Source organism: Rhipicephalus microplus, chromosome 6, assembly GCF_043290135.1.
Source record: "Rhipicephalus microplus isolate Deutch F79 chromosome 6, USDA_Rmic, whole genome shotgun sequence".
Taxonomy (NCBI): Eukaryota; Metazoa; Arthropoda; class Arachnida; order Ixodida; family Ixodidae; genus Rhipicephalus; species Rhipicephalus microplus.
The window spans coordinates 111,206,957-111,220,541 of NC_134705.1; the positions used below are offsets into that span (position 1 = coordinate 111,206,957).

Genomic DNA, 13,585 nt, shown 5'->3' on the forward strand with positions numbered 1-13,585 from the left:
GTTGACTGATGCTTTGCACGTAACAATGGCAAGCAACAACGCGAAGGCCCAAGTTGGTACGAAGCAGCAGCTCATGCTTAAAAATAGTATTAACGAGATTCTAGTCTGTTGGAGAGGCATGGGCACGTTGCCTCTAAAGAGCATGTTCTGTCTTAATTGGAGACGTCAAAAGTGCTCTATTTAAACTTACATATATACTAAATATGAAAAGTTATTTTTTATGGTGTGTATTCAGTGCCGTAACATATTCCGCCCGCGACAACGCTTCTGATCATTTTACTGGTGCTTCGGAGCCCTGAGTCTGATATTATGAGGCCTCATCTCTTTAAAGTACACGTAAGCTATGAGATTACACATAACACATTCATCGTACTCGTTTCAGAGCGAGGTACTTGATTTAGAATGTGAATAGCATGTGCACGAAGTAATAGTCCTTTGTGTCGATATAGATCGTCGTGTATGGTGCTTCCTGTTGGCGAAAATGTCAGAGCATGTTGTTCTTAAGCGTAGCACAAAGGTTTCGACAATCATTCATGTTAAGCAACGTATTGTTAACCCAGTGCCTCCTGTATAAAAACCTGTGCCGAGCACACCGCCATCGGGGGGGGCGTCGAACGCCACATTTCTCTGCTGCCGCTAGGGGCGCGGGGAAAACAGGGTGCCGCTGCTGCCATTCCATCCGGGTGTTGCGTGCAGCCCGTTCAGTAATGCGCAACTTCGTTTTGTGGGACAGTTTTGGGCAAGTACGTGAATAGAATGTTTTACGGTGACCTACTGTTGTGTTCCGCTGTGCAAATCGGACGAGAAAAAGAAACCGTCACGGCTTTCCTTTCATAAACTACCCGCTGACGGAGACGCTCGAGGTATTTACTAAAAAAATGTTCCTTCTGTTTCGTTCGTATCGCATCAATTGGGTTCACTTTGCAGAATATAGAGCTGCTATGCATGACAAGTCAACGTTAGAAATTTATGTACATCATGTCCAAGCATGTAAGTGCGTGCGTACACGGCATGTTTTTGGTATTCATTTAGCGTGGCGTTCTTCGCTTGCGGCTAGTGCGTGAAAGCTGGCAACCAGACCTATGAAACACTCGGTAACATAATTCACCGATTACAGCCGCGATATATTGAGGTGAACATTATGGATTTAATCTGTTTAATTTTGAGCGCGGAGCCAGAACCACGGCGGCTGCGGCACGTAGCGAAATCCGGCACCCTGTTTATGTGGCGGCACCTGGTGGCGAGGCGCCACACTCACGCCGACGGAGTAGTCCCATTGTTCTCTTCCGCTTTTACCAGGCACTGGTTGGCCACTCACAATCTGCGCTTGCTCCTAAGCGGAGAAGAAGCCGCGCTGCGAATGTTAGCTCCACAATTTCTTAACGAGAAACGCTTTGCCGACTAGCGCAACGTCTTTCAATTCCATACGTTTTAAACGCATATACACCATACTGTCATAATTTTTTTATCCTCTTCCGTTTCTACTGTAAGATACAGCCACAGATCCGCAAATATCTTATTTACGCAGTCTAGCAGCAAACACGTTCGCACGAACATGTTTGTTTGGAACTTTGAAAACTATGCTCCATTTGCAGGAAATGGCTTTCGCTACATAATGTTTTCTATGTTGTTCAAAGTATACTTTCCTTGTCAAACAATTCATTGGTATCACTTTAGCTGCCTAATATGAAAGCCCTTCGTGCACTGCGCAGACTCTGCTTTCCTGGTTTTTTTATGCCATATGTCACAGATATAAAATGATGATCATCATCATCATTATAAACAGACACTTGCTATATCATCGGCTAAGCGCTCGGCACGAATGGTTTACAAGAGAAGGTGAAACGTACGGCCCCTAATCAGCGTTCACCACCTGTCTGCTTCCTTCTTAACCTTTAACGGACGACAGTGTGGTGAGTAGTAGTGTCATTGGCCCAATTACAGGGTTGCAAACCAGAGTATTCTTCTGCTTAACCTCCCTAATTTCCCTTTATCTTTCTTTCTCCCTTTCTTGCTCGATTTCTGAAGAACATGCGCCCTATATGAGTTTTACAACATAACTATTACGGTCGAGTTTTGCCAACAGCAAGGCTTCTCAAAGGTTCTGGCCTTGGCGAAGCCTGAACGGCTCTCCCGCAGCACTGCGGAACACCCGACTTTTTCTTGAGCATAGTAAGACATTGAGCGGCAGAGTGTGAATGATTACTGCCGTGGTTGTTTCAAATTTGCATGGAGTCTTTGATTGTTCCATATTCGCTTCACTTCTATTGATTAGTACCTAACCTTCTGGTAACTAACATGAAGTGTGCAAGCTCTGCCGTTAGAAGTGATCATCATCATCATCATCATCATCATCATCAGTCTGATTACGCCAGGACGAAGGACTCTCCCGTGTTCCACCAGTCAACTCATTCCTGTGCTTCCTGCTGCCACTTTATGTGCGCAAACGTCCTAATCTCATCTGCTCACCTAAATTATTTCACTTTTAGAAGTGTGGAAGATTGGGCTAGTTGGACGATAGTTATGGCGCGAGAACACGACGACAAAGAGACAAGAAAAGCACGCTCGTGTCCTTCTTAACTATTTGTCGTCGTTCAGTTCTCGCGCTATAACTATCCTCATCTTCTCCCCCCCTCTTACCAACTTGCCTTCTCTGGGAATCCAGTCAGTTACCCTTAATGACCAGCCGTCATCCTGCCTACGCGCTACGTTCCCGACACATGTTCATTTATTTATTCTTGTTTTCAGCTACGATATCCTTACCGCCGGTTTGTTCACTGACCCATCCTGCTCTCTTCTTGTTATATAAGGTTACACCTGTCACTTTCCATCCTTCGCTACATCGTCCTAAATTTAAGCTGAATCCTCTTTGTAAGCTTCTAGGTTCCTGTTCCATAGGTAAGTACCGGTAAGATGCAGCTGTTAGATACCTTTCCCTCAAAGGATAGTGGCTATCTAGCACTTATGATTTCATAATGCTTGCCGAATGTTCCACCCCATTCTTCTAGTTACTTCAATCTCGTGTTTCTGCACCGCGGTTACTACCTGTCCTAGGTAGTGCTCTTTTACAACTTCAAATGTACTGCTACCTGTCTCGAAGCATTGTTCTCTTCCAAAGCTGTTGTACATTACTTTCGTTTTCTTGCAGATTAAACTTTACGGCTACCTTGCAGCTCGTCTTGTCTAACTCAGTAATCACGAATTGCGATTCGTCCCCTGAAGTACTCAGCAATGCAATGTCATCTGCAAAGCAGGTTACTATACTTTCCATTAACTCTTATCCTAACTCTTCCCATTATAGGCATCTGAAAATATTCTGTAAGCTCGCGGTAAATAGCATTGGGAAGTTCATATCTCCTCGTCTTACACCTTTCTTTATTGGTATCCTGTCGTTTTCTTTATGGGGCACTATGCTGGCAGCTGATCCTCTGTAGGCATTTGATTCAGAGGAGATATTATCAGTCACGCAGACACTGCGCAATCAGGGCGTCGACGAAACATATATACAAATCCTGGAAGAAATCTACAGAAGTGATCAACTGAGCCTAACTACCATGCGTTTCACTGAAAGCGATCTATCGCTGCCTGTCAAGCAATGCCAGCGAACGGGAGCGTTTGAACCATAATGACGCACAGAATGCCAGTGCCTCCACTCTTTATCAGACCAGCATATCGAGGAGCCCCATGTCAAACTAGCAAAGTGGCGCATAGCTTTTCGTTGCGCCATGTGCGCCGCTATTCGGCGAGTGCCATCACGGGGTGCTAAATGACGTCAAGTGTTCAATATGTCTGCGGCGAAGCCAACTTTAGGAACATCATGGAGCAGCTTCTGCGCCGGAATAGTTTGCGTCAGCTCCATTGACACTGTTTTTCCGTACAACGAAGCAGTTGCGAATGATGGTTAATAACGAATGTCACTTAGTCAGTAGCCACCAGCGCGACCATGAGCACTTCTGGCGACGGACACTGATAAGCTGGCTTAGGCAGCCAAAATTCACCCACCTGATTATCGACCACACGTGAGTTGACCAAGGAGGACACATAAAACTTGAGAGTTTTATGTATTCTCCTTGGCGTGGACAAGCGAGAAGAGGTTGTGGGAATTCGATAAATATGCGCACCATTTTGTTGAGATAGCAATTATATGGACACTCTTGGCTGGATTTTGCCGCCGGCGTCACTCACTGTATATGTATACGTATACATGTATACTAAAACGCAAGAATGGAAAAAAAAACCAAAAAACTCCAGCTCGCGGAATCGAATTTGGGTCCTCTCAATCGGGAATGCCAGGCGTTAACCACTGAGCCACCGAAGAGCACGTCCTTTATCCTTCAAACGGCGAGCTATTTATATCTACCACCTACCACTGCTTAAGGGCATCTCGGAGAGATTATCGTGTTTTCAGCATTACCAGCACAATGGCGCAATGAGCGCGTGTCACCACATCGCGTGGTGGCGCACGGTCAAATCTCCTACGAGTACTTTACCCCGCTAAGAGGAGGAGACTGCCGCTCCCTCGCGCGCTCTTATCTCGCGGTGGGAAAGAGGGGAGGATCGTATGTCTTCGCTGGCCTCGGCCTTTACCTGGAACGATTTTGTTGTAGTTATCAGGCGCACAAAGTTCACTGTAGTCATTGCAGTCTCCGTTTGCGAAAAGGGCGCACTTTTCAGACACAGCTAAGTAACAACTGAGACGCTTATTCACGTGCATCTGTACCTGTGAATACGTTTCGTGCGTCATTTGTGTGTGAGAAACGCTGGACACGTTTCGATTTGCTTTCCATTCTACGCGTGACCTTTCGATTTGTTGCTATCGCGTTCATTGCTTCGCGTTTGTGACAAAAGCTGTGACTTTCTTCGTTGCACGGCCGCAAGCAAGCTTTTGAGCTGGTGCAGAAGACTGAGACGCAAAAACATAACGTGAAGCAGGAAGAGCAGGAGAGAAGACAGAACAGCGCCAACTACCAACTGTTTAATGACCGTCTAGGAAACGCACTGAAAAGTAGACAATACCGCGCATGCGTGTACAACCAACAAACATCGCACAGCGTCATGAACAAGGCACTAAGTTATCCAAAAAAATGCATTTCTGTTGTGTACAACACCATAGATGTATCACTGATACAATCGGGCCCTTTCTTTTTGATGTAATAGGCTTGTATCAGAAATATATCTATTGTATCTATTATAACAGTTATGCTGATACACTGCTTTCGAGATAGAAGTGCGTAAACAGAGCAACCAAGTGCACGTCCCGTTAAAAAAATCCACGCATCCGTTTATCATGACGAGTGAGCGAAGCTAATACCTAAGGTCCATAATGTCTACGTTGAAGTCACCGGCCAGTAAAAAAGACGGACAGATGGACGGACGGCGCAGGTGATTGTGTACTGTGCTGTCATATACTTGATGGATGTACACATAAAATTCGTTTTTTTTTTTACTCAGACGATTTTTTTTTCGTTTTTGATTGCGCAAGTCTGCAGTTATGGTTTCGGTTTTGTATGGGCGACAATGCTGGGTTCTAAGGCACTACACACCTAAAATAAAAAGGGGCAAAAAATATTTGTACCAAGAGACGCCAAACAAGCGCATAAGTGTTTTCACAGTCGTCGTTCGGCTTATAGATGGCGCTGACTGTCACTCCTACTTCTAAATTCACATATAAACCCAAAAAAGTGGATGGGGGAAGGCCGCTGTGGTAGCTCAGTGGTTAGAGCAATGAACGCGTTATTCTAAGGTCGTAGGTTCGATTCCTGCTCACGGCTGATTATTTTTTCATACACTTTTCTTTCTTATTTACATTCCATTGGTTCTAATAACTTCCCCTGTACATTCCTTGGCATTACTGTCTGTTAGATCTGATTATTATTGTGTTAAAACACGGAAAAACGAGCCCTTAGGTATACACTTATTTTCCTTATATATATATATATATATATATATATATATATATATATATATATATATATATATATATATATATATATATATTCGATCCCGAAGGGGTTTTAAGACATTGCGCGTGAATGATCATCAGATAGTACTATAGTACATCCTATGACGTCAGGAAAACCAATGTTCAGTTTCTTTTTAACCACGTTTGATATCCAAAAGCTGTACCGAGAAAAATTGACCATAATGATAATAATGATTGATGATTTTTAATGTTCGAAAACTACGATACGATTATGAGATGCCGTAGTGGGGGGCTCTGGAAATTTTGACCACCTAAAGTTCTTGACGTGCACCTAAAAAAGGGGCCATGACACCCAATTTTCGATGATATTCTGATATATGGGTTAATGCTCGTGCTCTCACAAATAATCTAGCCGATTTTAGAGCATTTGCTCGAGCGCTTAATTTATTTTCGAGAATTTTTAAAACGCGCGACGAGCCTGCAGAGTCGGGCAACACTACTGGCGCCGTCGCGAGCCATGACCTAACAAGCAGCTAGTTGCGCCGGTTTCTGCATTCCGACTAACTATATTGTTCCAGGGTCAGCTGTGCGTGAAACCAGGATATTTCAGCTTTCTTCAAGCTCGAATTTAACGGTCTGCAACGGCTGAAACTTTGGTAAAAGACAGCGGCTTCTTGTTGCACATGACGTCACACAAGGCAAGCGACAAGACCACCGGCGGTGGCCAAGATTTTCAGCCGGCGACATCTATGGCTTCTTTTTTGCTGAAATGTTCTTTCTTTGCACGGGTTTGAGATTTCTAGATGGACCCTCTACTTTTCACTGAAAACCACGAATTGTTGATTGATTGATATGTGGGGTTTAGCGTCCCAAAACCACCATATGATTATGAGAGACACCGTAGTGGAGCACTCCGGAAATTTTGACCACATGGGGTTCTTTAACGTGCACCCGAATCTGAGCACTCGGGCCTACAACATTTCCGCCTCCATCGGAAATGCAGCCACCGCAACAGGGATTGGATCCCGCTAACAGCTGGTCAGCAGCCGAGTACCTTAGCCACTAGACCACTGTGGCGGGGCAACCAGGAATTGTTGGGCCACCGGGTCATGGCCCTTTAAATCAAACTACACGGGCCCCAACATTTCGCCTCCATAGAAACGCGGCCGCCGCGGCCGGGATTCGATAACACGACTTTCGGGTCGGACGTCGAGCATTGCGACTACTACACCAACGTCGTGCTTTGTATGAATGTAACTCTGAAAGGGTTGAAATAAATATGTACGCCGTTTGTCTATCCCAGAACGCGTATTTGCATGTGTATACCTTATGTATATGTTTCGTTTGTATCTATTTGTGTCAGTTTACACGGTCTTCGAGCGTGTAGATACACACGCAAAAATTTCCAATACGGGCGTGTGCGGGCTTGGGAGGATTGAACCCTCTCCCCCCCCCCCCGCTTTCTCCATCACTATGCTAATATTAAATAGCGGTATTACACATGATGTGTGTGTCTGTCAAAGCTGTCTATGCCCCAGGCGATATTGAAAGCCAATGTTTACCAACAGCAACAGCAGCAAGCCGTTTCAGTCATTGAGCGATAGAGCGGCGCAAAATAGAAATAATAAAGTATCTGGGCAACAAGCTCAATGGATAGCTTGCAATGATCTGCAAGTCGCCTTTCCTGTAAGGCTTGTTTTCCAACCAAAAACTCTCATTCACAAACTGCTTTTCTCGCTCATTGTGCCGCGAAGGCACGTGAGCACGCGAATACAACAAAATGTCTACTCTCCCTATTCCAGCGATGGCATGCGAGTACAACACAATGAGTGAGAAAAGCAGTCTGTGAACGAGAGTTTTTGGTTGGAAAACCTTACAGGAAAGCCGCCTTGCAGATTATTGCAAACTGTCCCGTCGTTCCAAGAATTCTGTTAACATTAGCATGCTTAAAATAAATGTCCACGAACACCAAATCACGTAGGTTTCCGTAATGCCTATGGCTGGCTTACCTTTACTCGTTGCAAGGCCCATTTCGGGTGGATGCGAGGCGTGCTTTCAGCCCGCGCCAGTCAGCAAACTAGTTAATCGGTGCCGTTGCTAATAAACATACTCATATTCATCGTTCAATCACCAAGAATAGAGAGCCTGCCGTCACCATACCGCACTACAATCCGCACCATCGAACCACAAAGCCGAACTGCACGTCGTCCACCAAGCTCGCGTCACTAGCAGCGGCTAAAAATTGTCTTGGCCGCTGGACCATAGTTTAGTGCGGGACACAACGCTCACGTTGGCCTCGGCTCAGGCGTGGCGCAACATGCGCAAGAACAGCCGTGTGACGCAGCATATGTATCACAATTGCTATCTTGGCGCAGTGCTTCCAACACAGGAAATTGTGCAATATTGGCAGTCTGTTTACCTAACTCCGAAGAAAGCACAGGCGAAAGTCGTGTGCTCTGACGCGTCATTTGTTCAAGGGACCCTTGAGAAAAATAAGACTTCTTGTGTATTGGTAAATTGCAGTTTCACAATAATTAAAACGCTAATCTCATCGCAAGAAAACGCACGAAAAAAGTGCGGGTAGCGACGCAAACCTCGAATTTCCGCACCAAACGCCATGACGTCATAGTTTTTGACCGCATTTGCTAGGTGATCTGCAGTTCTTAACTGGTAAAAATGAAGCCAATCAGAATACCAATCAAGAAGGGTGTAAGGCAGGGAGACACAATCTCCCGAATGCTATTTACCGCGTGCTTAGAGGAGGTTTTCAGAATCTTAGAATGGGAACAGTTAGGGATAAGAGTTAATGGAGAATACCTTAGTAACCTGCGCTTCGCCGATGACATTGCATTGCTGAGTAACTCAGGAGACGAAGTGTAGCTGATGATTACGGAGTTAGAGAAGGAGGGCAGAAAGGTGGGTCTTAAAATTAACCTGCAGAAAACGAAAGTAATGTACAACAACCTCGGAAAGGAGCAGCGCTTCGAGATAGGTAATAGTGCACTTGAAGTTGTAAAAGACTATGTCTACTTAGGGCAGGTAATAACCGCAGAGCCTAACCACGAGACTGAAGTAACTAGAAGAATAAGAATGGGGTGGAGCACATTCGGCAAGCACTCTCAAAATATGACAGGTAGATTGCCACTATCCCTCAAGAGGAAGGTATATAACAGCTGTATCTTGCCCGTACTTGGCTACGGAGCAGAAACCTGGAGACTTACAAAGAGGGTTCAGCTTAAACTGAGGACGACGCAGCAAGCAATGAAAAGAAAAACGGTAGGTGTAACCTTGAGAGACAAGAAGAGAGCAGCGTGTATTAGGGAACAAACTGGGGTTAAGGATATCATTGTTGAAATCAAGAAGAAATGGAGATGGGCCGGGCATGTAGCACGTAGACAGGATAACCGCTCGTTATTAAGGGTAACTAACTGGATTCTCAGAGAAAACGAGCGGGTTAGGGGGAGACACCAGGTTAGATGGGCAGTTGAGATTAAGAAGTAGGGTGGACAGGCGGGCTAGCTGGTACAAATTCATAATGGAATAATTGGAAGCGCAAACCAACGGGACACAAGAGAAGCGACAAACAAGCGCGGACGCCGCTCAGAAGGTACTGCGTATGAAGAAAGGGAAGGGATGCCCCTTAAAAGAGGCAGATAAACGACGTAAGTTTGCAGTAGTCCCATAAGTGCACGAGTTTTCGCATAAGATAAAAAAAAATGTGCCAAAAAATTCAACCTCAACGTTGTGTTTTCCGCACGTAGAAAACTGCAGCAAATGTGTTCTAGAATGGAATTACAAAGCAGAACGAAGGCAGGTCTTGTGAAGAAAGGTTGTGGTGTCAAGCATGTTAATTCCTTCACGAAATGTCGATCTAATGTCGTTTATTGTATCCCAATGTCTTGCGGCAGGTTATACATTGGGCAGACTGGGCGCTGCTTGAATATTCGCCTGCGAGAACACTACAATGCGCTGAAATCAGCCCCGGGTTTTCATTTGTCCACCCATTGCAAAAAGTGTGGCTGCGTAACTGATTTTTCGCGCACATCTGTCTTATACAGCCATCATGACATGAAAACTAGAGATTGCGAACGCCTTATTTCATTAAGAATAATATTGATAATTGTGTCAGTTCACCGTCTATATCACTGTTAGATTGTGAAATATCGTTTCTGGACGCACCTGATCAAGGTGGACCCTTCTCTCCAGTTGTTTCCCTTTCTCATTTTTCTGGCATATAATTTCTTCTCTGAATAAACGGAGTTTCAGTCTGCGCTTGTTTGTCTCTTCTCTTGTGTCCTGTTAATTTGCACTTCCAATTATTCCATTGTGAGATTGCGGGTATAAATTTGCGCTTCCAATTATTCCATTATAAATTGAAGTTTGCGGGTATAAATTGAAGAAGTTTGCGGGTATAAATTGGCAGCAACAAGCACAGGACCAAGTTAACTGGCGGAACATGGGAGAGGCCTTTGTCCTGCAGTGGACGCAGTCCAGCTGATGGTGATGATGATGAAAAATGAAGCCCATTGTCATCCCAGGGGTTCATGAACACAACGTACCAAGTTTCAGGAAATTTCATTGAGCCAATGCCGTCAAAGTGCGAAATGTGCACTTTGAAAGTCATGACGTCATGCGCAGAAGTTTCAGCGCGAAATTTAAAGAAAATTTCCTTGATTTTTTTCTATATTATTTACCTATGATGGTGAAATTAACATTAAAATTCTCAGAGTACAATTTGCCAACCAAAGCAGATCGATTGTCTCACTTGGGTGTTTCTTCAATTACTATCTTTTTCTGCTATTCCTGTTGAGGGCGACCACGCCAGTCGCCAAATTTACAGCGAGACTGTATATGGCTATGTCCTAAAAGATCGCGTCCGTGATGGGAGAGGGGGGGTGAATTTTTTTTTTTAGGAAGAGACGGAAAGGTAAAAAAAATGGGGTGTGAAGTGCACAATAACTGTCTCTCACGTGAGGACATCTCAACAAAACGTCCGCAGGGCAGAACGACGCACAGAAAATTTTTCTACGCGCCTCACCACAGGTGCTCCCTCGCCACCACTCATGCCTCTTTCACAAGTACAGCAATTCTGGGGTGCGGCACTTCCCGTCAATCACTGCGGCCCTTTGCCTGATAACTATTGTTGGGGTTCAAAGTCGCAAAACCACCATATGATTACGAGAGACGTCGTAGTGAAGGGTTCCAGAAATTTCGATCACCTAGAGTTCTTCAACGTGTATTGAAACTACACACACGGGCCTCAAGCAGTTTCACCTCTATCAAAAATGCGGCCTTCACGGCCGGGATTTGATCCCCCCATCTGCGGGTCAGCAGCCAAGTGTTTCAGCAACTAAAGCACTATGGTGGGTGTGGCCCTTTGCCTCGTGACATGAAGATGGAGCTGGGGTTGTTATGAGCAGTTTTCCTTTGACCTTGCTATGGGACGGGCGCTTGTTATTTGCTCGGAGGACGAAAGGTTCCGGTCGAAAATGACTTGAAACCGAAGCTGCAGGCATCTATCCTCACAGTAGTGGAACGGCCCTGGTTAATTCATAAACCATATGCGGTTTTCACTTTAAATTGTGACGGTTGTATTGTAGTGGCCGCAGTGCGACCTGAGTGCACAGATATCAATGGCTAGCGGGCTTGTTGCACGACATCAGACAGAACTGTGATGATCAACGGTTGATGGCGTGAGTTCATTAAGAAAACTTAGTAGTTTAGCTCGGCTATGCCAGGATATACCTAGCATGCAGCTGCGGACGAACGGGCAGGCAGACTTGCGATCGAGCTCACGCATGACACGTGCCTGCCCAGAAGTGACACGTCACTTCAGAAGCTTCCAGGCCTTCTTCAGTGCGCCAGCTGGGTGCCGTGTGACGTCACTGTCTCCTCGGACATGCGCAGCAAGGCTCTCAATATGCTATACGCGATATTGCTCAACCTCGGCCAGTGTAGCTTACTCTACAAAACCATTGCACCCTTCAGAATATGTTTTTGTTTCACACGAGCAGTCATCATCAACCTCGCATGTCTTTGCATGCTTGAACACCAAGTGCACGGTACTTTCTAATTACGAATGGCGGGCGCAGCACTCGTCTCTGCTCGAATCTGCAAGCCAACTTTCCATTCAGCTTGTCCAAACAAGCCGAATTCCCCTTTTGCAGGGGCTGAGTGACAAGAGTGATGGGAGGCTGCTTTGCGCAGCTCACGACCGGACGACTAACTCCGGATCGTACGCTGGGTCATAGGGGATGCCCAAGCGCCCGGACTTTCGTCCACCTAGTGCGGCCTGAAGGCTCATCGTTTTGTTCTTCCCTGACGCAATCCCCCTGCCTCACCTGACCCATTTTGGCGTCATTAAAGTTGCTTTCTCCTCCTCTTGATAGGAAAAAAAATACCCCATCTCCCCTTAAAGGGAACCATGGGGGGATACGAAGCCGCATTGCGGGTGCACACCAAGATTACGTTTACGTTCACTCGGCGTTTGTTAGTGTGTGCGGTTTGTATTTAGTGTTCACGGTCGCTACAGTTGTCTCGAAAGCCTTGCTACTCTCGCCGCAGACTCGCGTTGTCTCTCTGGAGCGGAAGCGGTAGCTCGACGCCAACACTTTGCTTCGACATCGGCGTTCCGGACCTTGGGCGTTTGGAGCTCAACGCCGAGGCTTCGCTTGCGCTTCCCTACCTAGAGTTTGGACTCACTGTGCCTGCGGAGGCGTTTGCATTCCGCATCACGATCCCTGCGCTGCTGCTACTCCAAGGCAACCTTGGCAGAGAAATTGCAGTACTGCTGCAACTGGCGCCGAAGTTGACATTACAACTCCTCTGAGCGGGAGCGAAGCGAGAATGACTCCAGCCGACCAAGCGCACGCGCTTATATGAAATGGGGGAGGGGAGGAAGGAGTGGGTTCACAGGAAGCAGCGCCAGCTGAGGAGAGAAGGTGACCGAACGCCTGCGTAAGGAAGGAGTGGGAGAGAGTAGGCGCATGCGCAGTGGAGTGCGGACGCCACCAGATCAAGCTCGCTCACATGCCGACTGCACTGAATTTCCAAGGAAGGTTTAGAAAGCAAGGACGTCTTACAAATATTGTACGATGAAAGTACCCCAAATGTTTACAGTGCAATTCGTAGTCGGGCCTGTAAGTAATGCAGACATGAAAAAAAAAAGCACGAGAGCGGGTGCCTAATGATTTTTTTTTATTATGATGTGGTGATGCCTGTTTCAGCTCTGTGATCTGAAAAACAAAAAAAAAACATAATAAATATCACCGGCAGTCACTGAATCCCGACGCCATAGAAGGCACAGCGCAATAAAACTCGCTCTATTTCTATTTATTCCGAAAAAAAATGCTGCAAGCAGCGAACACAGTTGTTGTCGCATTTTTCTCGGCAGTTTTAGATTTTATATGCATCACCGAATTCCTCAGTTATATTGCTAATACTGGAACACAAAAAGGCGCGACGTAACTTCGCAATCTATATGGTAATCGGCGCTGCCCACTTTCGTGCCTTGGTCTCAGCTCCCTCTTTGCGAACTACCAATTTCAAAGACTACTCATTTGAATACATACAACGCCCGACAAAATTGTGGGCATCGAATCCCTGCCATGTTTCACATGTCACCTATACTTGAACCTCCTAGATCGACAGTGAAAATCAAAG

At 45.8% G+C, this 13,585-nt stretch overlaps 1 protein-coding gene across 1 annotated transcript in view; it reads right to left on the reverse strand.

Moving 5' to 3' along the window:
• Window positions 1–13,103: 13,103 nt before the first annotated feature.
• Window positions 13,104–13,585, reverse strand: part of Trmt61 (tRNA methyltransferase 61) — a 54,092-nt gene continuing 53,610 nt past the window's right edge. Inside the window, exon 5 of the mRNA XM_037418897.2 lies at window positions 13,104–13,158. The gene's annotated coding sequence lies outside the window, so the exon portion shown is untranslated. The remainder of the gene's footprint in view (window positions 13,159–13,585) is intronic.